At 47.6% G+C, this 25653-nt stretch overlaps 1 long non-coding RNA gene across 1 annotated transcript in view; it reads right to left on the bottom strand.

Moving 5' to 3' along the window:
* Nucleotides 1-583: 583 nt before the first annotated feature.
* The window catches only part of LOC149362978 (uncharacterized), a 36412-nt gene continuing 11342 nt past the window's right edge, over nucleotides 584-25653 (bottom strand). The window contains exons 2-3 of the long non-coding RNA XR_016288215.1: nucleotides 2952-3031; nucleotides 584-717 (exon numbers count right to left, since the gene is read on the bottom strand). This is a non-coding gene — a long non-coding RNA (uncharacterized LOC149362978). The remainder of the gene's footprint in view (nucleotides 718-2951; nucleotides 3032-25653) is intronic.

The raw sequence follows: 25653 nt of genomic DNA, 5'->3' as shown, positions 1-25653 counted from the left end.
CGCCGCGGGCGCTGCGCGCTGCCTTTCCAGTGTCCCGCTATGGATTAATTAAGTCCGCCGGAGCCGACGTCCTTGAGAGTTGATACTCGCACACGTCGAGCCGGGTCTGAACATCCGGTCGGCACTGGCAACCGTGTGAGGGACTCGGCAATCGATAGGAAGCATGAAGGCTCTAAACGGCGGTCGAAACCGATGAAGAGCGGGAGCTTCGAAGGCAGCGGTAAGGCGCATAACTGGCTCCGTGGGGCAGTGGAGACCTCAGTCGCTCTTTAAGCTACGTGGTTGTAGTGAAAGATGTGAGCTGGCATTTCACTCGCATACTTCGGGAGTAACGTTTTACTCCTCTAGATGATAACTCGTCGAATCTTTAAACCTAAAGAAGACAAAAAGCCTGGCCCCACTGTACTTTCCAGTAGGTTTATTTCACTCGGAGTTCCTCAGGAATCGTGCTCATGACGGCAACGGAGCCCACCGGGGGTAGCTGCAGGATCATCAATCGTTGCTTGCAAGAAGACTGGCATCAAATGGGCGTTGCATTCAGAGGAACATATTGACACGTCAAGAGTGACCGCGAACTGGCTGGTTACCCACACAGGGAGGCCGCACAGCCTGCGCCGATGCGGGCTTCAGCTTCTTGCGATGCTGCTTTGCCCTGCTCGAAATTCCGAGCTGCTGACTCAGCTTCCGGCTCAGCTTTGGCAAGGGCAGGCGTGGCCTCTGAAAATGAAAGCAGTGAGGAGTAAGCGGATGTTCATTATGCGTCTGATTTCGTTCGCTTTTCGTAAACATCTGGTCCTGCACGCTAACTTCAGTCTATGGAAAAAAAAAAGAACCGCTCGCCGATCGGCTGAAGTGGCGGAAAAGGTTGTGCCCCTTATTTTAAAAGAAAAGGGGAGTGGTGGAGTCATCCAAATTGGTCTGTGTCCTTGAAAGCCTGAACGCGTCGTAGCTTGCGAGTGGCTTTTTTTTATATGTCCCAGCGGCTTTGTTATACACCCATTCGTGATTCATTCCTAAAGCCTTCTAGCTGCGACAGTGCAGGACAATTTCTTAGTGACTTTTTCTGTTTAACACAATTTCTCTTTCATATCCTGTGTGGTTTCGCCGAAGAACCCTTTAAGATCGCTTCTTTATAACATGCAATTTATTCAGAAAACAAAAGACGTGATAATAACAGTATCATTGCGCACAAAAAATTGGCTGGCGCAATACAGTTGCGCTCAATAGGAATCAGAACTAAAATCAGGATTGCAGCCTGTAATCTCACGAGCTATTCAACTACGAACACGTTCAAGATTTTTTCACTTCCCAATCAACTGTTGCAGGTATTGTTCGTGAGGAGTCCACATCATCTTCGCTGTTGCATTGCGGGCATTATCGGATGCCGTTTAGCTATTATTACTGAAATAATTTATTTCAAGTTACACGCTCTTTGCGGAGTGGGTGAGAGGAGGGTTTAAAGAACAAACAGAGCTAATGAATCAAGAAAATTTCAGGCTGGATCGTGAGCCAGTTAAGCTTTTCACTGCAGCTTAGAGACAGAACCACTACCGCTCCTTAAGCCACTAGGTTAGGCAACTCCAGAGGGTGGTCGCATCACGTGCGATAATCAAGTTAAGAATTTAAGTGCCAGGGTGATCTCAATGCAGATATAGAAATTACCTGTACCTTTCGAACCACATGGCGACCACAGCATTCGATGGCAGCAGTCCTCACCGCAGAAAATGCCGCAAGATGTTCAAATTCTACTGAGAATGGTTCTTATACTTAATTCCACCTCCTTTACCTGTATCGTCGTCCTATCTCGTTTCTTGTGTTTTGTAGCTCCTTATTTCTTGAAGTGTAATATGCTTTCACAGAAATGAATACTTTCGATAAAGAGCTGAGCTCTTTGAGCAAAATTGCACTAATGCGCTTAATTCTCGATGCAGACGTATTCGAGAACATGCACGCAGCCAGATGAAAAAGACCAAACTAATAGCTTTGATCAAATCTTACGCTTCAATAACAGACGCGAAGTGCATTCATAAAACACTTTTGAGGCAACACTGGTTCGATGAACTCAGAGAAAGCGTACAGAAGGCCTTGCACAGAGCCCCAGCGCGTTGTCAGCCGCCGAGCAGTTTCCTTAAATGTGTGGTACGGTGGCCTGGCAGCTTGAAGAAAATGTATGCGCCTATTCTTTTTTGCTGCAAAGAGTGAAATTGCGTTTTCTAGATACGATAGTCATTAAAGCAAAATTTATTCGGCTGTAACGCCGTGTGGAGGCGTCAATTACTAATGCCCTACTGTAAACAAACTAAGAACGACTGAACGCAGTTCCGTGGGGGAGCTAACACTTTCCGAATAATGGCTATCACGGTCTTAAGGCCAACAGAAAAATCTAATGCTTCCTCGAATAAGTTCGATGCATTTTTTACATGAAATAAACTTCAAGCGGTCATTTGCCTGGTAGTCGATGGCTTTCTGGTGTTTAAATAAGACGGAAATTTTAGGTCAATAATCGATATCAATAAAAAGCCTTCTCGACTTAAGGGCGTTCGTGATACAGATTGAAAACAGCCCTTGCTCAGGCTTGTCTCGTTTGTAACGAAAAATCATCCACACCGAAGTGCGGAATTGCTTCTAGGAATTGTACAGCAAAATTCTTTGAGGGAATTTACGGCCCGTCTTCTCAAAATTTCTAGAACGAAGCTAGTGTGTCATGTGGAATTTATTGCGCACGGGATTGCACTCGTCCCGTACCCTGTCTTGTGTGTGTGTGTTTCGCGCAACTACCATGTCTGAGCAATAGAATTTAAAATTGTCTGTGACCATTTTCAACACAAAATCATAATCAGTCATGATTTTCCTAAAAGAATAGCGGAACTTAGTTGACACTTTACTCTGAATTATTAAGCTGCTGTGCTGAGAGCGGCTGAAGAATCTTTTACGTATGATCGGGGTCTCACCTGACAGCAGAAGACCGAAAATGGCCAAACCGATCAGGAGAACCTTTACCTTCATAGCTGGGTTTCAGGGGCAAGATGACCTGTAAACAAGTGATATATAAAACTAAGTTTATATAAAAGCGTTTTCAGCATTTCTTAGTCTGAGGACCAAAGACCATTAAAAGAAGTATTGCAAGTAGGATGTCAGCATCCCTTAGGGCGTTGTTTACAATGAATGTCATAGAAACTTTGGTGAATTCTGTTGTGTGTTGCGTGTTTATGTTTATGGGGTTTAATGTCCCAAAGCGACTAAGGCTATGAGAGACGCCGTAGTGGAGGGCTCCGGAAATTTCGACCACCTGGGGGTCTTTAACGTGCACTGACATCGCACAGTACACGGGCCTCTAGAATTTCTCCTCCAAAGAAATTCCAGCCGCCGCGGCCGGGATCGAACCCGCGTCTTTCGGTTCAGCAGCCGAGCACCATAACCGCTGTGCCACCGCGGCGGCTCTTTGGCGAATTCGCCTAATGTTATCCTACCTTCGTTTTGAATGGTTATTGTGGAACTTTACAAGTAATATCATTATAGATATGCTTTCTTTTCGCACAAATGTCGCCTATAATTTACAACAACAAGGGACAAAAATGCGGTTATTTTTTGCTTTCAAGCATTACACAGTGGACACTAAAGCTTGGCTGTGGGAATCATCTCTCAAACTCATGGCCCTACAGGTACCGTACCCATTTTCTTGCAATGAAACTCTCCAGAGAGCATGCGCGCATGTTCATATTAGGAACCAATTGTGGTCGCTCGCTACATTTCGAGCTTGGCGGCATACCCCCGGGGGACGGGACCGAGACCGTGCCGCGGCTTCCGCGTTCTGCTGGAGGCCGAATTCAGAAACACCAGTGCGCAGTTTGATGTCGGCGCTCGTAAAAGTACATGAGGGTGTCTTGATTCAGAACCATCTACTAAGGCATTCTAAAAGTGGCAATTATGGCACCTCCCCTCTCTCTTCTATGTGTCTCGTCTGGAAGGGAGTGCCAGTCTATCATGTTCAATCTAAAAGCACTGAACCTATGATTTAAGTATGGCAAACGAGTCTAAGAAAAATGTTGAGGCTGCGAAAAGAATGACGCCCGTCTTCAATTTTTCCAACACTGTCACAGGTTGTGTACGTTTAAGTGCATGTGTTTATTTTCGTATGCCTCTTCTTTGCATTTAGAATAACCACATTCCAATACTGTTCGATTTAATCACCATGCACATAATAATATTATCAGCAATATCATGATTTATTTCCCAATGGGGTACTATTAGATGGGTCTGTGAAAGCGCAAAATGATGGCCGTTGAAACGCGTAGCCTAAATAACTTTCGTATGTTATCTCAAATGCACGTGATTTTTGAGTGGTACCCTTGGACATAGCAAATGTTTCGTGAGCTAACCTCCAGGATAACTAACTTTCTTGTGTTACCCCGGATACGATGAACTTAGGCACGCTGCTTGGGATATATCAAAGTTTCGTGTGTTGAATACGGATATCGTGACCATTCTAAGTTGTTCCGGATATCAAGACCCGAACTATGGCCTCCTGAAATAACGAAATTTAATGTGTCAACCAAATGTAAGCTAACAGATTCAATCCTCTACCTAGGATCGCTTGAGAGTTTTCTAGACTAAATTCACTTCCTGCCGACTTTTTACCAGCGAAAAGTTTTTGAATATTGAACGAGTTTATTCAACTCTCTTTTGAATTACTCGGTTTATTATTTTCGTGAAAGTTTAGACAAATCGATGACTGCTAGAACTATTTAGACAACGCTTGTGAAAATGAAACCAATATTCAGTTTTCCCCTCATTGACTTAGTTTCTGCAGCAAACTTGCGCAATGTGTTCCACCTATTTATTTGGGAGCTATAACTAAATCTTAGCTAAATTAAGCCATTTAAATAAAAATTAAACTTTTCAACACATTTCATCCGGCAAAACCCCAACAAACAGGCTCTAAAGGTTTCGCGTCCCAATTACTTGGATACACGCAAAACACCTCTTTAAGAGGTTCATATCGTTGGGATTCAGATCAGCACATGGGCAGAACTTTCCTCTGTGTAATTATTGACGAAGCATGAAACCTTGATTCTCGGTAAGGTCGACTAAGATACGCTAATAAACTTGACGAATATGCGCAATAAACATTATTTTTTAAGCGGTAATGTGCTCCATTGACCATCTGTCAATGGAGCACTCTTTAAACACTCACCTACTACCCTGTAGGCTCTGAGCCACCAAGTATTTCATTAAGTAAGTCCCAATCAACTGCTGCCAATTCGCAGAAGGTATATTCTTGACGTTGGCTATGCTGCGCAAATACCGCCCGTTATCAGTCATAATTATTTGCCTCTCAAGAGCACACTCCTTTCGTACATCTGCATGTAACAGCCCAAAAGGTGAGACTTTAACACCTTCTAGACTGGAAATTCGCACCTGCACAACATGAGGAACAATCACTGTGCCCTAAAATAGCCTAAGATAAGCAGCATTTTTTTCTGGGCAATAATTTTGACGGATGAATACAGCGTTTTTTTTCTGAGGTGTTACCTGAAGTGAAACACGCGAGCATATTACTTGACTTTGAAGTTGTGGTATGCACTTTCTCGACAAAAATGTCCCATTTCGCCACTTGTGTGACGAATATTGATCTAGGCTATTATTCTCTGAGGCCTTGGAATTTATTATCGCATCACACATAGGTCTGATTTATAAATGCTAAACATCGGTGGCTTTTTCTGAGCAGAAATTACATTTGCTATAGCAATACTCACCCTCCTGAAAATCGATGCTGTGTAGATGGACAATCTACCCTTCCACCCTCGGTGTGATGGTAGAAGCAGTCCTAGGTCTCGCCTTTTATAATTCCACACTGGCCGGACAGGCCGACTTAAAATTTCTTGCTGTTCGTTGACCTGAGCGCATGTTTTCGTAATTTCATCACAGCAGCTCAATCAACTCCATATTATTAGAAAACAGTCCTCATATTTTGCACTGTCATGCAGAAAAACGCTCATGGGCATGGTATATTAAGTGGATCCGACTAAACTGATTGACATCGAAGCTTTATCTTGACGTGCGCAAAACGAAATCGGGCTTGCGATAACGACAGATGTACAGGAATAATTGGCCAAGTGGTTTGCAGCAGCATCTGTTATCTGTACTATCAGAGACACAATCTCGTGGCGTGCGCGAAAAAAAAAATGATATTCAAGTACCAGATATAAACAGATATAATATGTCAAGTGGTTTCCTGCAGCATTTGTCATCAGCGTTCAGGGACTGAAGTGGTACGTATCTAAAAATTTAGGTCTACAAGAGGTTCGTCATAAATGACATTCCAATTAAAATTCTATTTAAACGCACAAGGTAAAAAAGTGCGCTGCAGGATAAGAACAGCACATGTTTATGGTTTTTCATCAATGGGGGCTTAATGTCCCAAAGCGACTCAGGCTATGAGGGACGCCGTAGTGGAGGGCTCCGGAAATTTCTACCACCTGGGGTTCGTTAGCGTGCACTGACATCGCACAATACACGGGCCTCCAGAATTTCGCCTCCATGAAAATTCTACCGCCATGGCCGGGGTTGAACCCGTGTCTTTCGGGACAGCAGCCGAGCACCATAACCACTGAGCCGTCACGGCGGAGCGCACCACATGTGGGACGTAACATTTTAATTAAGATTCTATGGAATAATGCGTGACTAATCACAGTATTAACTTTTGAGACCAACTTTTAAAAACTTTCGCGAGACGCAATTTTATCAAACATTCGCTTCCAGAGGGCTACTTTAGGTTCAGCTGATCATATGGTCGCAGGAAAAATGCCGCTTCACGATCTGACTGCACTCTTGCCTTGCCTTTCAAGGAATGTTTGTTGGCGGAACTGAGCACACAGCAGTTCTCAAACAGCAGAGTTTAAAATGCTTCGTGGCTTTATAGTCCCTCTTTCAAAACTGCAGAATAAGATATTAGCTGTATAATTTTAATATTCCACCAGCCTTGCAGCTGGAGGAGTAGCTACACATACTGAGTGGCGCATCTGCCGTTATCACGTAATCATAGCTTCAGAAATATTTCATCTCGTGTGGCAGTGACATGTCTTGAGAAGCTGAAAGCGTTCGCTGCCCAGAACAGAATTTTACAGCAATACAAATAATTATGAACATGGACGATCTAGTTTTCCACAGTGTTTTTGCATTACCGGGGTGAGTGCAAAGTTACTGAATGTGACTGACGTTTCTAAGCGCACAGCACACCCGTCTGTCCTTAGTGCTGTAAAATAGCCACAATTAGAAACTGTTATGATGCTTGGCACTATTCAGGTCATCAAAAGGACCTGCTTTGCTGTTTTCATTTAGTGAATTTTCCACTTGAACAAATACTCCCTTAGTGCGCTTTGAATTCGTTAGAGTTCCTTTATATATTGTTACGTGATATATTGTTGCATCTTTCCACCGGGGGGGGGGGGGGGGGAAGGGGAAGAGGTGGAAGATAAGAGTCTCTTCCGGTCTCCAAGATAAGAGGGGGAAGACACCGCTGGTGTCCCCTAGCGCGTGCTTCGTTTTGCAGGCGGCATCGAACTCGTCCCGATGAGCCCGGGCTGAGGTTCTTCGCACCGGCGCAGCTTGGTGCGCAGGAGGCATCGTGACGTCGTGATGACAGTGTCGTCTGACACGAGACGGTCCCAGTAGATCCCGGGGCTGCTTGTAGGCGACTCCTCGCCGTACGAAAAGTGCGAGGGCTTCTCGCACCGCGGGACTTGGGATTGCGTTCACGGAGCAGCGCTCCACTTAAGGGGCGGCATTCAGGAAGGGAGGCCTGGTGCTGGTACGGGAGGGCGGCACTAGGGAGGACGTGGGAGCCAAGTCGGGATCACGGTGGGTGCCGGAGACATAGCTCTTCATGTTGGAGACATGTTCCGGAAAAATGTGGTGTACACCGCGTGGTCAAAGCTCGGGGAGGTCTTCTAGACGGTACGTAACGGGGCCGAGCCGTGCAACTACACGGTAAGGGCCGCGGAATCGGGGCAAGAGCTTTGCGGCACGGCCAGTCGCGCGGATGGTGCGGCGAACGAGGACCAAGTCACCGGACCGAAAGGAGGGAGGTGGTGGTGCTGCAGCATTGGCCACTTGCGCACGCGCATGGGCCGTGAGAAGGTTGCGCTGAGCGTCGAGGCGGGCGGAACGAAGTCGTTGGGCGCAGTCAGTCGGTGACGCAGTAGGATGGCGAAGGCCCAACTGCGCGTCGAGAGGGATGGAGGGCGTTCTGCCATAGACGACTGAGAACGGCGTGACATGCGTTGTTTCTTGAGCCGCAGTGTTGAGTGCAAAAGCTGCAGTAGAAACAAAACGATCCCAGTTTGTGTGGGACGGAGCGACGTAGGAGGAGAGTATATCCGTAAGGGTGCGGTTGACACGCTCCACGAGGCCATTGCACTGGGGATGATTGACGGATGTAGTGGAATGCGCAATGCCGAAGGAGCGGAGGGCACGATCAAATTCTTGGGACATAAAGCAGCTCCTGCGGTCCGTGATGAGGCGTTGTGGCACACCATGCCGAAGAACAAGATGTTGTTCCACAAACAAGACGGCATGAGCGGACGACGTGTCGGGAACGGGCAGTGCTTCGACCCACTTGGAGAAGTAGTCGACCGCAACCAGAATATACCGGTTGCCGGCGCGTGTCTTCGGGAACGGGCCCAAATGATCCAGTCCAACCAGTTCGAAAGGTGAACTCGGCGGCGAAAACGCCTGCGGGGGTGGCTTGGTTACTCGTGTGGATGACTTCCTGAACTGGCACGTCTGGCAGGACGCCACGTGTTCCTTGACGTCTCTGGACATATTAGGCCACCAAAAGCGCTCCGCCACTCGTGCGTAGGTTTTGCTGCGACCAAGGTGACCAGCCGTGGGAGCGTCGTGTAGGCCGCGCAAGATTTGCGACCGCAGTGTTGCCGGCACAACTGGCAACCACACGGGTGGTCGACCACGGGACCACTTCACATGACACAAGAGGTTATCCTTCATTTGATAGACCCGGCGCAGTTTGCGGAGACCTGCGCCGACGGCGGTGCCAAGGGAGTGGATTATGGCAGCAACGTCGGGATCTTGCGCTTGCGCAGTCCTGAGGTCCGTCAAAGCTGTCACGGAACAAGGGTGGCGAGAAAGGAAATCGGCATCCTGATGTGCAGAGCCGCGCCGATGCACTATGGTGAAATCATACTCTTGAAGTTGCAGGGACCAGCGTGCAATCTTGGCATTTAAGTGTTTGGCAGACTGCAGCCAAGTCAGAGCGCTATTGTCCGTGACGACGGTAAAGTGACGGCCGTACAAGTAGGGACGGAACTTCTCGACGGCCCAGACAACGGCGAGGCACTCGAGTTCTGAAGAGTGGCGGCGGCGCTCAACGTCGGAAAGCTGGCGGCTGGCATAAGCTAGGACTTTATGCTCACCAGACTCGTCTTCCTGCAGAAGGACAGCGCCGAGCCCATCTTGGCTGGCATCCGTGTGGAGGACGATGGGGGCCGATTCGTTGTAATGGGCCAACGTAGGAGGCTCGAGGAGCGAGCTCAGAGAGGCGAGCTCCGCACAGGTCAGGGTGGGCCCAAAGTTAAATGCGTCCCATGATAGGACCGCCGGCGCTGGAGTGTGGTGAGATGGTTTTTCATGCTGCAAAGACGCAACCGGTGATGCTGAGTCCAAGACTGATGCTGCACCCAATTGCGTGCCGGGAGTCAGCACGAGCGGTGCGCGGCTGATATTAAGCATTAACACGTGGGCCTCTCCATTGAGCACCGACAGAAGGCTTCGAGGGGAGATCATCTCTCGGGCCGGAGCCGAACACCGGGTAGGTTCGAAAATCACATCCGCTGTGATCGGATTGTCAGACTTGGCATGCACCCAAGTTGCCGCACCCGGTGGCAGAGTCACGGCGGTTGCGACAGTCACGGTAGTGACGTCGACTGGCTTGACTCGACGTGGCCACTTCGTTCCCAGGTAGCGCACAGATCCCGAAGCACGCTTGGTCGCCGACACCAGGGACTGCCACAGGGTGACACCGACGCTGGAAATCCAGCTAAGCCAACCCGGCCCACACAGAGTTTGGCTCGCACGTGGTTCTGTGGTGGTAAAATTGAGAACGACTCCGGCTTGCTGGCACCACCCGCACCCGAGCACCACTGGCCAAATAGGGCTGTCCGCGACAACAAACTCGGTGGAGATGGTCTTTCCGAGTGCTGTCACGTTGATGGTAACACGTCCGACTTGCTCCACCAGGGCGCCGTTAAAAGCTACGAGCCGGGTTTTGGCGGCTGGAAGAAGCAGGTGGGGCGCGTTGACAATAAGCGATTTGTCGAGCACATTAACAGCCGCTCCAGTGTCGACCAAGGCCGCTACGTGCCGATCAAGCAGGGCGACGTCAACGAGCACGTAGGGAGCTTCCGTTGTCATCGAAGCCGACGAAAGAAGGGGACGCGGCGAACTAAGGAGTGCGGGGACGGACTTTATCCGGGGGCACCGTTCCACCGAATCGTTTTCCGACTTCGGAGGGCCAGCACAGTCCCTCGCGTAGTGTCCCCTCAGGCCGCAGCGGAAGCAGGTCGTGCGGGTGTCATTACGCCTGCGTCGGGTAGAGGCCGGTGTGGGGACTGAGAACCGAGGAGCCTGCACCGAGACGCTGTGCTTGGAAGACGGTGGCGACCCCCGCGTGGCCAGCAAAGTCGATTCCGCCTCGACGGCGAGGGCCATGGCGGCGCGGACGGACTCAGGACGTCCAGAGCGGACCAAGCGCTGCACCTCAGGGAGTCGGATGGCGTCGACGAATGCCTCGGTGCCGACCAGGGCCACGGCGTTCTGAGGCGCCCCCGGCAACGACTGCAGGGCCAGGCGTTCAATGGCGGCGGCGAGGTCCTGGCATGTCTCCCCGGGCTCTTGACGGCGGACTCGCAGGCGGTGGTACTGCACACGAGGGTGACCTGAGGCACTGTAGTGGTCGGCGAGGAGGCCCGCCAGGACAGTCAGGCGGCACGCCCAGCTGGTCAGGCGGCACGTTCTGCAGCAGCTCAGTCGCGCGGCCTCTCAGTTTGGCGACGAGCATCCGTGCCTTCATCTGCTCGTCCCAGCCTCTCGCCGCCGCAATACTGTCCAGCTGGATGCGGTAAGCATCCCACGAAATGGTGCCGTCTAACGTGGGCAACTCCACGACGTCCAATGATGCGCCCGCGCCGAGTACGCTGTTGGCGGCTACGACCGCAGGTACAGCGACGGCAGAGCTGGGTACAGCGGTGGCGGGGACGTCCAGAGGCACCGGACCCGTGTTCGGCTCACCTGGCAGAAGGCGACGGAAGTCGCGCCGGATCGCCTCCATCTCCCCAGCCTGGACAGTCAGACGGGCCTCCCATGCGTCCATCCGCTGAGTAAAAATATCGAGGAGGCGCTCAATACCGGCGTCCAGCCGCTGCGGAAAACCGAGCCCCTCCGAGCGCCCAGGTGTAGCGATGCCGGCCGCGGCGTCGTCGGCGCCGTCGGCTGGTGGCGGAGTCCTGTCGACTGGCACGTCGGGGACTTGATTCTGGGAGCGGGTGAGCGGCATGATCCCACCGCTGCCACCAAATGTTACGGGACGGCGGGCCCGCACAGAGAAAAGCACAGAGACTCAGACACAGGAGACTCGGACATAACCGTTGTTGTTGTTGTGACTGAGAGAAGGATGAAGAGGAAATTGCACGGGCCTGCTACTGGCTCGAGCCAAGCCACCACCGCTGCCACGTGCAGATAGAGGAGAGTTAAAAGATCAGAGGAAAGAGAAAAAGGAAAGAAAAGACGCGCGTCGCAGCAACAACTGCGTCCGCCGGAGCGGACGCTGCTCAAAAAGAAGCGGCCGAAGCCGCGCTCGCCGGAGCGAGAACAGATACTCCTCTCCGGCGCGGCGATTCCCTTTTGTTCTCTGCTTCACGCGCTAGCGCCGCGCGCTCTCCCCTCGCGCTCGCGCCGCGCCTCTTCTTTATTTGTATACCGCAGCGCGCTCTTGGTTGCGAAGGTCGTATGCCGTTACAATATATATTTTATGAAAGGAAGCTTAAAGATTTTCTATTTGATTTTATTTAAAACAAATTTGGGGTACCCGTTGGGTTTCATTCTTTTCACTGCAATTTCATTAAAAAATTACACCTTAAAGAACCATTCTATAACATGAATATGGGCACCTAGCTGTACCTGGAGGCGCGGTTGGAGACGAGACACAGTCAAGCTGACGAAGAATTCAAAGGAGTGATTGATTGGGCTCCTTTGTTCCCACATGCAACGGAACAACTCAGTGGAAATTAGAGAAGCAAATTCAGTCGGCGCGTCGGAAGACAATATAACCGCCGCTTTCGGCCACGTTTAAACAGATAGCAAGAAGCATTCAAGATAGAGAATTTGGAAGAACGACAGTCACCTTGAACAGCGTGAATATAAACGTTCATGAGGACTCCGCTGCCTCCTATCCCACTGAAAAAAAATTACCTGCGGCTTAACTACTGCTGAACTTGGTTAGAGAGCGAAAGCTACGGAGTATCGGGCAACTGTACGTGGCTTCGCGTTTTTAATGTTGAGTGCATTCCGGACACTGGATAAGCTGCGCGCCCACCCTACCACTATGGCAGGAGGCAGTTAATGGTTGATCGCGAGAATTTGCTCACCTAATTAACGCCGATGGCCTATGTATTCAGTGCCGCATTTCTGAACGTTGTAAATGCAAACGCATGCAGCTCACATCTGTTACTATCACCACGAAGCGCGACTGATGTGCCCACTGTCCCAGAAGGCCAGTTCTGCCCCTTTTATTGCTTTCGAAGGTCCCGCTCTTCACCGGTTTTGTGGTTTAAAGCGCGACTAAGGTGTCGACTGTCCAAAAGGGGAAGTATGCATCTTTGCTTTGCTTTATCTGAAGGTCGTCTGAAGGTGTAATCTCCAGACAGAATGACCTTGGCTTTATCGACCTTAGTGAAGCTTTTGCTTCAGAAAATGATAAACCCATTCGTGTTAGGCGATAAACAAAGCGCAAAATTAAATATCACATACCAAAACAAACAAATTTTCGAGGCAATATTACAATTTGTTCCTTAGAATTTCGCAGGCCCCAGAGATGTGCCCATCGGAGGGTTTCCTGCTTGGTACCTAGGCACCCTCCGGGCCCAGAAGGTTCTTTCATGCGAGAGCTCACCGAAGGGTACCTCGGCTCTTTCCAGGCACGGAGAGTGCCTCTACCGGTGCACAGGTCGGTTCAGGCCCTTCCATGTTGTTGTTGTTGTTGTTGCCTTGGTGGCATGGCACATACCCACGACGGGGGATTGGCCAGGGTTCAGTGAGGAGAGCCCAAAGAAGGCAAATTGGTACCAAGCTAATAGATTACCTTTTGGGGCCAAGCTAATGATTAACATTGGGTACGTATTGCGAGGAATTAAAGATGGAATTATGGATAAAAAGAAATTACGGGAAGAAATGAATGAAAAAAAAAACGGCATAAAGACTAGAGAACTGAATACCAGAAAAATTCTGAAGGATTTTGCAATGCGGACATTTTGGGTACCATTAGCAAGGGAACCTGCCGGTAGCAATTATGTAATTGTGGAGGAAATCGCAAACTTGATGCAATGCAAAACCTCTGGCGCTAGCACCGAAGGACAGAAGAAGCGGAACCGACAAAGTGAGTCCCATTCGAGAAATTGGAATTTCGAGATACGTCCTTCTCTGAAGTGCAAACCTCCGGCAATAGAGTAGGAAATGCTCCAGTGTTTCCACCTCTCCGCAAGTCGCACAAAGGTGCCGAGGCATTCTTTGTCACCACACTCCAGTGGCGCCACCTCCAGGCTCCTTCCCGGCCCGGAGTTTTCAAAGTAATTTTCTGATTTTGGAGTGCACCTATGAGGCACTCCATCTTTTTAACAAAAGCTGAGTGCATCCTACCATAATGTACTGAGCAAGCGTCTACCTAAAATTTGAAGTTAATCGCGAATTATTGTGAAATGGAAGCTGGTTAGGTCCAGCTGTGAAAATCCAGAATAGGCACGTGGTAAGTGGGCCCCTGCTATATCGACTACCGATTATCCGTCCGACAACAGCTGCCACCTTGTGTGGGAGAGGCTAGTGTAAGGAGATAGCGCCACCCAGCGGCGTTCGTGAGGAGAAGAAGACAAAGCACGAGGAGCGCGTGCTGAGGGGTACGCCGGGACAGGTCGAACAGGATTACGGGGCAGAGAAGAGAAGAGCGCGGTGGGCGACGGACGTGGACGAGTTCTGCTGGCTCCCCGAGTTCCGGGCTTGGGCCTTAGCCGCAGACGTCCGGGCCACCAGACCTGGACATCCATCGTCGAGAGCCTCAACCACCAGGCCCAGGCGCCACTCTTCTCCGTCCATCCGTCAGCTGCTCCACACAGGCCGCTTCTGGCGCCTACGTGACCTTTTCCGGGATACCAGACCTGGGAACCGTGCCGGGAGCCCACGAACGCCGACGCTGCGGTAGCGTTGCATCGACGTTGGAACGCCAAGAGACTCCTTGACTGCCCGACACCCAGCCAGTCCTCTCCGCTCGTTGCTCGAATAAGACAAGTAGTGTGACTTTCCTCTTTGACTCTTTTTTCTGCATTTTTCGTAAGCACCTTGTTCTGTTTCCCCGTGTGTTTTTCCCGTGTGTTGTTGCGTTGTTCTCTTGTTCCTTTCCTTTTTTCTCGCTCATATTGAAATTGGTTTCCTTTTTGATAAAATCCGCCTCGTTTATTGTTTGTACTTTTGTGTTTATTTAAAATAAGACCTGCAATCTCACAGATCCTCACAGCTAGGTACCGCTTAAATACAGAAAATGCCACAAAAAATGCTCTCCCAAGGTTTTCCTAAAAAGCCAGTGGCGCATGGCCTTAATGATCCAATTACCTCTCCCCGTCTCCCTCCGTGATAAGCGTGGCAGAGATACCGAACAATGAGCTCTTGATGTGCATCCTGGACATAAGAAACAATCGCATGGGCATTTCTTTGGTTTTTCAGGAAAATGGAAAACCTGAAGAAAAAAGAGGGTGGGTGCTATTTCAACCGTGCGCGGATACTTGATATATAGCAGAACTGAATGGGCAATTACGGAACGCCAGTTAAAGTCGGCCTGTTCTTGATACGCCATATCATAAAAGCGGGAAAGAGGTGCCCCAAAAGAGATTCGAGCGGATGTGTACCGGGCGTAATCACGGACCTTAGAGGGAAATTTAAACACAAATTTCCAAAATTATTTATTCATTTCATACTTCGGTTACGATGGTCCCGCTGCGGAAACAGTTGAAGGGGAAATGTAAGAAGGGTATGAGGATATGCAAAATGCGGTTCCTAAGCTAGTATCTATTTAACATATCAAGACACTCAGTGATCTCGGTGGTTCTTCATATCATACCATATCATAACTTACCATACGAGCTTCTTGAATCCGCTGCGTCACAGCTCTGACGCAACCTTGGCCGGTTGCTGTCAGCCCCTGGCGACTGAGTTGTGTGGGTTAAGTGGGGCATTCACGTAGCAGGGCGTGGAGAAATACTGCCGCAGCGCAGCCTAGCCCTTTATATAAGACTCAGCGATCTTGTAGGCTCCGCTCGCCGGGACCAGGCCGCACCCCAGGGCTCGCTGTTAGCTGTATATCTTTATTCTGGAGGAGAATTGCAGCGGGGCCAGAGGTACTCTCTACCGCTACGTCTTAGCTGTACTGATTGCTTGCTTGTTACTGTATGACATTTCAAATCAATTTTCGGAGTATTGTAGGCTTGCATCACGATAAATATCGCTATAGGAGTTTGACAATTACTCACTCTTCTTGCAGCCACACGAGTCGGCGCAGAAAGACAAACAAGCTTTTCGTTCCGAGAGGGTTGGCAGAAGATAGGTCTGAAGATAGGTCTCCGCTCACTTTATATTTTCGCAAATGACTGGAAGCGCCTAGCAGGTATTGTGGCTGTCTATTTTGATGAACATTTCCTGTTTCCTTTTTCAACTTTGTGATATCGAGAGGACCAAGAACAATCGTTACTAAATGCATCCTTACGTCCAAATAAGGACAGATGACCTAGAAATTTTAGGAATCATTTCAAAATGTTCCCCATCAACAGGAAATCATTATGTAGAAACTTCACCGATCAGACAAAGATGATTCATCGCGACATTAACCAGAATCTATGTCAGCGGCACCGCAATGAATCTGCGTCGTAATTTTGAAGTCAGTAGTCTTTGCAAAAAAGTAATCGCAGTGTAGGTTCCTCAGAAGATTGTCAGTCAAGAAAGCATCTACAATACAGCAAGAAAGACAGTCCACAACGCTTATTGATGAGGATTTCTTAATTTTTATTGTGGCATTGGTTGTCGTCTGGAGCTGCATTTTAAATCTTTTCGCATACTAGGTGTATGGTTCGTTGTTTTCAGCTTAAACCAACTCTTTCATTTCGGCATCATTTTGCATGCTAGGTGTATGAGGATGGGCAGTTGTTTTCAGCTTAAGCGAACTCTTTCATTTCGTGTGACTGACATTTCGCTGACAAATTTCAACTGGTAGGAAGAGAATTAATGATCGTTTGGCACACCTGCTGTCCTGAAGCTGGGTCTCTAACAAGCTGAATCCTCAGACAGCATCCGTTCATGGTGTAAGGAAGTTTTTGCCTTTTTGCAGCTATTCCCCAATCCACCGTGATTTCTGATTCTTTCCCAGCCTGAGACGGTGATTGCACTTGCCAAGCTCTTACAGAGTTGTTGCCTTTCTTTCTGGCTAGCGCGCGGAAGCGTATGTCACGCGCTGAGCTATCTCTTAAAAAACTGCATGGATGGTATCTATTAGAGAACAAAAGATCAACTCTATAACTAAATGCCGGCCGAGCCGTTCCAGCCATCTGGATATAGATGAGAGGCTTGGGACGAAGTTGCTGCTGATGACTGTTGTAGTTGAGCGTGCCATGCTGGTCCCCATACTCCAAATAACTGTTCCCACAGGCCCATTGGCTACTTCAAACCCCGGTCACTTTGCTAAAATTAAAACCAATTTTTCTTGCATTCCTCGCTTTCTCCGCGATAGCTTACACTGATCAGTCGTTGAAGTTTGGGGTCTGAAATGCTGACATAAAGAAAATACATAGTTTTTGCTAGGTGTGCTGCGTCGCTCTAGAAAGATGGCACAGGTTGACTTGAAACCATCTCGCCTGATGCGGCTCAAAAATAGCGGGCGCTTTCTTTTTTGTATGAACAAATTCATTTGTTCATTTTGAGACCTCTGAAATGCAAGACAACCTTCTGTGGCCAGGACTACTATCGTAGCCTGACTGAAATATTTTTGTTTACCTGCCATACATGCAACAAATCGCCGGTTTGTTATGTTCTATGTATTTCGACTTGTTCATCTGCTAGAAAGCCTGAACTTTTCTATTGTTCATTCAGGAAGCCTTTCAAGTGATTAATCGGGAATACAACGAGCGGAGGAAATTTTCCTTTGTGGCTCCGACATGCGTCTTGTCACTATATTTTGTCTATACTATAGAAAAAATGGAAGCCACTTCTCCCCAGCGGACCCCACTAGCCGGGAGGCTGCCCCAGACCCTCACCGCCGCATTCGATTCGCCTCCCCAAGCCGCCCCCACTCGCCTTCACTCTCCGGAAGCACCGCATTTCACCCGCCCTTCCAACTCTACCTTCTAGAATGGCCACTCTCAACAAGACAGCCTGCCTGGACCCTCCACTAGGCCTCCATCCACTAGAACCCCAACCAGAAGCAGAGCGAAAGAGCAACGGCAGAATCGAATTCGAAGGCGCTGTAGGAAAGCTAGTGCAATGCAGAACCACCACCCAGGAACCACCTCCCCACATCGCTCACAGCAGACAGAAGTGCCACCCAACCCTGCCCACTTTCACCGTACTGAAGAATTCTGTCGCTCGCATGCAAGTCTCGGCTCCGTCTAAAAGACATAACTGGAGCAAAACCATGAATACAATTTTTCAGGATGAATCTAGCTTCTTTAACAGCTTTCTAGCATCAGGTTTTATGATTGTCCTTCGCAAGTACTGCCAAGTCAGAAACTCGCCAGCCATTGGCATCCAACATTTGTTGCTGCTCTTGCAGCTCGGCGGATACCCTGAAAAAATGAGACCAATTTTATCACGGGTATCCTTCAACAGCTTCAATGCGATTGCAGTAACAGCCACACTCAAGAAAAATTTCGGCAGCGTCTGGCTTCATCTCTAAAAAATTCGCTCATCGGTCGACAGGGTGTGACATCATGAGACCACCTGGCATGGTCGAGTTTTCATGTGCGTTTGGTGGTGCGCTCTTCCTGTGCCAAGGCCGAGCTCTGAGGCGGGCTCAGCGTAAATTGGCAGGTGCGTTTGGTTGATGGCAGACGTGTCCAGACAGCTACACCCATTAGGTCGTAATGGAGCGAGAATCAACTCCGCATGCGTCTACGCTAGTGAAAATTCTCGCATGCAAAGAGGGCGGCCATGGAAGCATGTCACTGAATATGGAGTATCGGTGGACGCACAGGCTCAGCGTCTGCTGCGATCAGTAGTGACGCAGGAAGAAAAGCAGACCAAGTGGACTACAGGCTTCATGTTTGCGTATTTCAACAGGTACTGTAATTATGTGTCCCTGCCAAATTTTTATCGCGATAAGTACAGTGTATATGGCTTACCTGACAGTAAAAAGCACGGGGAGACCACAACGATCAGAACAGCATACAAAGTGCTCGCGATCGTGCGAGATACCTAGAACGAAGAGTAATAAATCAAGGCATTTTTTCCTCACGCTATAGAAATTCGCACATTCTGCTTTCCTGTCAGTCTACTTAGGGGCGTCTATACTCTTTCTCGAAGCAGTATGAAAGCCCCTTCAGGTAAAATTTCTGCTGAAAATTGCGTGTCGCAAGAATGTCAAATGTCGCTAAGCCTTCTTTAAAGAGCACGACCACCGCAGTAATAAGAAAATCGTGATTTCTTCTGCATTCATAGTCTCAGCAGCGATAACCCTTATGAACTATTTTCCATCGCGTACTTTGGAGGCGTCAGTCAGTGCACATTGAAACCTCTATAAACATATGTATGTCTTGAAAATACATTTCTTTTCCGGGGGCTGTAATTAAACATTGCATGCTTAATCATACCTCTCAAGACAATTTTCAGCACTGATGCATACGACGCATGCACAGATCACTATTGGAAGCAGCCGTCATAGTAATTTATGGGTTAGTTAAAACAGAAAAAAATTAACAACTGATTCGGGCAAAGCTATTATGCGCAATAATGACAACAATGCTAAGCATTGGACCGGACCCAGTCCTGGTAGTTTTCATTTCTTTCGCTACCAAGGTCTTCTCGTTCCTCTCGTTAGCATGTCTCTTTCTTGAAAGCAAAAAAAAAACAATTTCAGGCAGCTCATTGTATGCACAATAAGGGCTTTTATGCCGAGCACTGCTTCTGTTGGAACGCTGCGGCTTTTTTTTATTCTTTGGTGTTCGGCTAAGCTTTAGAGCGCCCAATAATCTGAGTAATAAGAACGGGTGTATCTGAACATTGCATGGAATGTCCCTGCGTGGAAGTGCTGAACTGCAAAGAGCAACTGACTCTTTGGTGCACGTGATATGTTAGACAGCCTGCATTCGCCGCAATATCTAAAATGCAGGTTCATTCGAAGATTGGTATGTCATAACTATGAATCCAAAAAAAGCCCACATGGAGCTATTGCAGGCCCAACTTTTGCCTACACCGACGGTTATCTTGCGACCAAAAATAAACCGAAACATTATTTTGTACATGTAGTGCAGTACCCAATGGTGCCCTAACTCTATGCGGATTGTTATTTATCATGTCGTGAGTTAAACTCGTGCAATTTCTTGCTTTCGTTTGAGACACAGGAAGATAGGTGAGAGGCAAAGTATACAAATTTATATGCGGCGACAAGTATGAACAACATTCTGTTGGTTAAAAAACGTTAAATTGAGCAGCATTTATTCTTTCGGTCATCCCGTACCTGTACGTCTCCACTTTCATAAATTTAATAGCGTGTTACGACTATTACTAATGCTTTAAATGGCACAAAATACCATTTGCCAAAGAGTGCCATGCGCAAGATGTCAATTTTTCTGCGAAAGGCAGGTTCAAAAGCCCTTTTTTTCAAGCTAGCCACTGAAAAGAAAACGAGCACATGTAAGATGAAAACTTGGACCTATTGGAAACGTGTTTGTACCAGGTGGCACGAGGGGTAAAATTGCGCTCCCCAAGCATATGAGGCTGATATTCAAAACCCCGGACTACCGCTGTGGTAGTTGTGGACTATCAGTCAAAAGCTCAGAGCTGCCTTAGTGAACGGATAGTTCAGTACTCCTTCTGTCGCTTTCATATGCCAGGCGCACATTAATGACAAGCGTAAATTAGTGTGTATGCAAAACAACCATGCACACCAGCTGCACAGTGTTCAGCTCAGTCGTCTGCTGTCACTCAGGGATTTTTTGTTATCGAAGTGACAGCGGACGAGAGGTTAAAACTTTCAAGTTTTTTACGTTTCTTTTATCGGCACGCTAATGTATGCGCGTCTCTCACGTTCGAACAGTACATTATCGTTGTAGAAAGTGCTCTGAACTGTCCATCCATAAAAGAGCTCAAAGCAGTCGCCTGATAGTCTACAAAACAGGCCATATGTGTCAAATGAACAAAACGAGAAATCCGGGCCGGAAAGAGCACATCATGCACTTCTCACTTCAGGTGGGAAGTGCAGATCATGAGCGGCGGCTCATGGTCTGTTTAACCAGAACAGGTGGCGGAATATCTTGTGGTCATTTTATTCAAACCGATCCCACGAGACAATTCTGAGGTGCCGACAGAATATGGTCCAGAGTTCCTCCAGTCGAACAAGTAAAAAAAGTGTTTTTTAGGATCAGTGTCATTGGAAATTATTTCAATAAAGTTCACCACACTGTTATCATTGTCATTCTAGAAGTTGCTTATATTGTTTTAAGATTTTCCAAGATGAGATAATTTCTATCATCTGAAGACACTGAGCGGCCGGCACCGTACTAGTTTACCACCCGTCAAGATGAAAAAGTGTTGCCTACATTCTTCTCGTTATTCTCTAAGGCCCCGGACTGTGTTGTAGACTTTTACTAACTTGAAGACCACTCTGCCAGAACTTCACCAGGCACGTCCGCTTACCGAAACTTAATTATCGAACACTTATAGCCTACTCACAAATTTGTATCTGAGACGAAACTTTTTGTTCTTCAGCCTGCGAGTCCCCAGCATATTCTTTCTCCGCACCAACGATGCAGCAACAACATGATCGGGCACGCAGCGAGGCTACAGCACATACGAGTGTTGGAGAAGGGCAGAGCATGTTCGTGCGAACTGCAGGGAGCAGTGCTCAGTGAAGCATAAATGCCTTCGAGAAAGCACGGCAAGCTAGTGTGAAGCCTGGAGGGGGTGTACACGGCCGATGCAGGTGTTTCATCGAAGCTAAAGCATATAGTGCAAGGCACTCAGTGCACAGTCTACCAGAAAAGCTTTCGTTCGGAAAGAGAGTAAATGGCCCTAAAAGAGCCAAAATACTCAAGAAAAACACTTTGAGTTGCCTTAGAAACTTGCAACCATATAAAGTCGTTTCATCGCACATGTATATGCGTTCACATAATGTGCACAAAAGAATGCCTGCGGCACATTTTTGGTACGATTACGGCAGTGAGAAGACCCCACGAGGCTCAAATGGCTCCTCCAGAGATGTAAAAGCTTCCAGACCAACAGCAGTAGTTTTTTATGGATCAACTCATCAAAATAGTTCAGCTTTCGCAAAGACATCAGAGTTTTCAGAGAAGCGCGCATTCCACGTTATTTTATTCCCACGCTCATTAGGATTTCATTCCACCTGGTAGTTGCGCAGTAGTTTCTCGTTGCCGTAGACAGTTCTCGAATAAACTTAACCCTTCTTTCGTTGGCGGTTAATTAACCTGATTCGCAGCAGAAGGTTCAACTGAACTCTTTAAAGAGTACTTGGTCAACTGTCCTGTAGTTTATAAAGCTCAAGAACGAAGCAGAAAATAGCAGTGAAGAAAGGTTCTCCAAACAGTGGACCACACCTGTTATCATGTTGGCATGGATAAATGCGTTGCACGCGCGAGTAACACATCCAGCACATCCGCTAATAATCCTGTAAAACGCTAGCCGGGATGCCGCGCAGGAGATCGAACCAGCGCTGTCGGTCTCGTCTATCAGGCGCACTAACCTCTCGGCCGCCTCGACGAAGCTATGCGTAAATTAAATCTATTTGGTTCATCAAGCAATTTTTATCCTGGCATATATCCCTCCCATGTCTTTAGAAGTCTGCAAACTTTGAAATACTAGAAACAAACTTATACAACGAGATAACCAAATTTTTACCGCCAGTAAAGCAGAAAACAGAGATATGCAGTTATGCACACATTCGACATGCCAGTGTGCGGGGAAACCGCTAACATCACAACATAAATATTAGAGATTTCGCATTTAAATGCAACGCTTTCCAGACACCTTTTGCAATAACGACATGCACGTGTAATTTTTTGAAGGCACAATGCTTTAAATTATCGGCTCTGGATGCATTAAAAATGCACAGCTAAAAAAATAGATTGGTCCTTAATGTGCTCTCTACTTATTTGGAAATGAGCCAACAGAGGAAGTTAACTTATGGTGTGAAAAAAGTAAACATTACTTGGTAATGTGCTCTCTACTTGATTTAAAAAGGAGCACACAGAAGAAGTTAACAGATGATGTGTGAAACAAAGTTTGTCCCCCTTGCTCCCTAGGATCAGAAGATAAATTTACTTTCGCACCTCTGCCGCGGAAATCATACCTATTCCGCTAATCTCTTACGCGGATATTACAAACCATTTACGCTTCTGCGGGAGGGTACTCCCGGGACCCGCCAAGGGTCTCGACAGAACCGAGGAGTGCCACCTCAGACGGCTCCAAACCGGGTCTTTCCTAAAACCCGCCGTACTAAACGCGCGGACCCGACATTCACGGGCAGGTGCAAATTTTGCGGGCAGTATGTTGACCTATACCACATGGTGTGGGCCTGCCAGTTAAGTACAAATATAGCAGTTATAAATCAGCCAATTAGGGAGGGCTGGGAGGCGGCCCTGTCCAGCTCGGACCTGGAGGCCCAGTGGGCCCTGGTCCAGAGAGCGTCCCGGAATAGGGGCTGCCACCCATCCAATGGCGTCCCGGAATAGGGGCTGCCACCCAGGTCAACGTCTATCCACAGCTTCCCTTCCCAATTCAATACAATGCTACAATAAATGTTTTCTCCTCCTGCTTCGCACCTCATCTTTTAACTTCCTCTGTGCTCATTCCCAAGATCCCTCGTGAGGTCGCGTCTGCGCAGGTCCATAAAACATGTATACGTTCTAATCTTTCCTTGAATAATTCTGTTGTGACTACGCCCGTGTTTCGTCCTGTGACTTCCTTTCTTCTCTCTGGTGTGTATTTTGTGCTAAATGAGATGAATATAATTGTGACTTATGGGCGACGAAATCTGGGCGCAGGAAACTCACTTTCATGCCCCTTTTTTCATGTACTTTTGCTGGTTTGCCGCAGAGTCAGTTTTATCCAACAACTTCTCTTTGAGATTTCACAGGAAAATGTTGCACAGTATGCCTGAACCCTTACCTACATATCCACTCAGCATGTACGTGAAAGCCTACTCTTCCATTCAAGCAAGGAGAAAAAAATGACGGCTTGGAACATTCAGGCAATGCCTGGGAATCAGGGTTCTTGGATTGCGACCAAGTCGTGACTGCCGCTCTTCGATAGTTAAGTGAGCTTTGCTACGCGAAAATGTCTAGTTAGAATATCTCTTCGCGTTTATCCAGGTTGCAGAACTTGGGGAAAGGTTTGCAAAATTACAGGGAAAAGCTTTAGGTTCAGTTTTTTGCCGTGTCGGGCTTTATAAAGATATCCCACAGAGCATTCACGCAAACTAAATGTCAAAATTTCCCATCAGCGCCGATGTTTACCCTAAAAACCTTGTTCTCAAATGAGTATGCAACTCTCAACCTCAACTGGTGTTCGGTACGAAATATTCGACGTAGCAGAGCACCTCCTTGCTACTCTTGGTCTCTACATTCACGTCTTTCAAGTGCCATCTCTACAATTGCCGGAACTTGTTTAACTGTCTTATGAAAATAAGTGCAGTATAAGCGTCATTACAGCATCAAGTGTTAAGTGCAGGATGTTTTCGTTTTAAACCAGTTTATTTTCTTTCCAGCTGTTCTGCAACAACTAGTGTGTTTTTCTTTTCTGTCAGCTGAACGCGATGAGCTGTTTCAGGGAACGGACAGTTGAGTGTCATTTTTATCTTGTTAATATACCAGGTGAATGCACCTGACAGAATTTCATAAATGATCATGCAAAACAAACCGAGCAAATAGCTGTACTCTTTTTTTTATGCGTCTGGTGTGCTGACAGTTTGGCCACACGAATGCTGGTTACGTTTGTTACATCCGAGGCATACAGATACATCCGAACCGAATTGTGCAAGGAAGTTTCTGATAACAAACTAGTCAGCCAGGGCAATGACCAGGAGGAAGTGCACTGATTTTAGCTTGACTAGTGTCACATATCGCGTGAATTATGTCTAGCTGAAATGAAAACCAACAATTAGCTCTCCTTCCTTCACTCCGTGCATATTAGCAGGCCCCTGAATTTCTAAGAGTAGCGATTGCAGGGCGATTAAAATTTTACATTATAAATAATTTCAAAATAGACGCACTTTCTTGGAAGAATCGTTCTGGCACACGCCAGCTGAGCGAGACCGAATAGAAACCACTGCGGACGGATTCTGAGGAAAACAATTCGAAACTCACCTTTTGGTGTGCGATGTGAGTGCGCGCGTAAAGAACACATCGGGTGATGGTATGCAAAGCGGTAAAATATGCCCTTCGTGGGACAGGTACAACCTCGTCACGCAGCCATCAGATGTGAAATGGGGCGGTGCATTACCTTAAATGAATTGCAATTTTGGGACAGAATTTTTTCCGTTCATAAATTAAAAAAATGTCAAAACACACTTACTGAATCTATGTGAGCATGCTTGTAGCGTTGACATAATATTTTGGGACTACATTGGCCAGATTTGAAATTAAGCAACCCAAACAAAAAAGCACTGGTGGTCGTCAAGAAGCAGACAATCCACCTAATTAATTTGAACGCTCTTTGACTCCCTGGAAAAAAAATCTAAATGAAAAAATCCCACCCAGAAATCGACACCCAGAGGAAAATGCCCAAACTACTGTTCTCTAGAGAAAAAGCGTACATACTTATTTGCTCCTGGCGCTGCTAAAACTCTTCATCCATTTCTATGAACACCGCTATATAGAAACAATGTGTTTATTCAGTGCTGTTGAAAAAAAAAACGAACAATACTTCTGCTTGATCAGACAATATTTTATACCTGAGTAAAACATCTATCAAGCCTGAGTTAGTTATTTTACAATATAAGGCGGGATCGACCTAGGTGGACCGCCGCAAGAGGCAGAGGGGGGAAAGGGGGGGGGGGGGAGGGTTGCTTGCCTGGATCAAAGGTGGAAGATACTAGTTGCGCCTTCTTGTTACCTGCCGTATTCTACTAAACTACTACATTAAAGCAGTGTCTAACTCTATACA

The sequence above is a fragment of the Amblyomma mixtum genome, chromosome 2, assembly GCF_055824585.1.
Source record: "Amblyomma mixtum isolate Tamu chromosome 2, ASM5582458v1, whole genome shotgun sequence".
Lineage (NCBI taxonomy): Eukaryota > Metazoa > Arthropoda > Arachnida > Ixodida > Ixodidae > Amblyomma > Amblyomma mixtum.
Note: the sequence above shows the minus strand (reverse complement) of the source record. Positions and strands in the feature narration are given on the sequence as shown.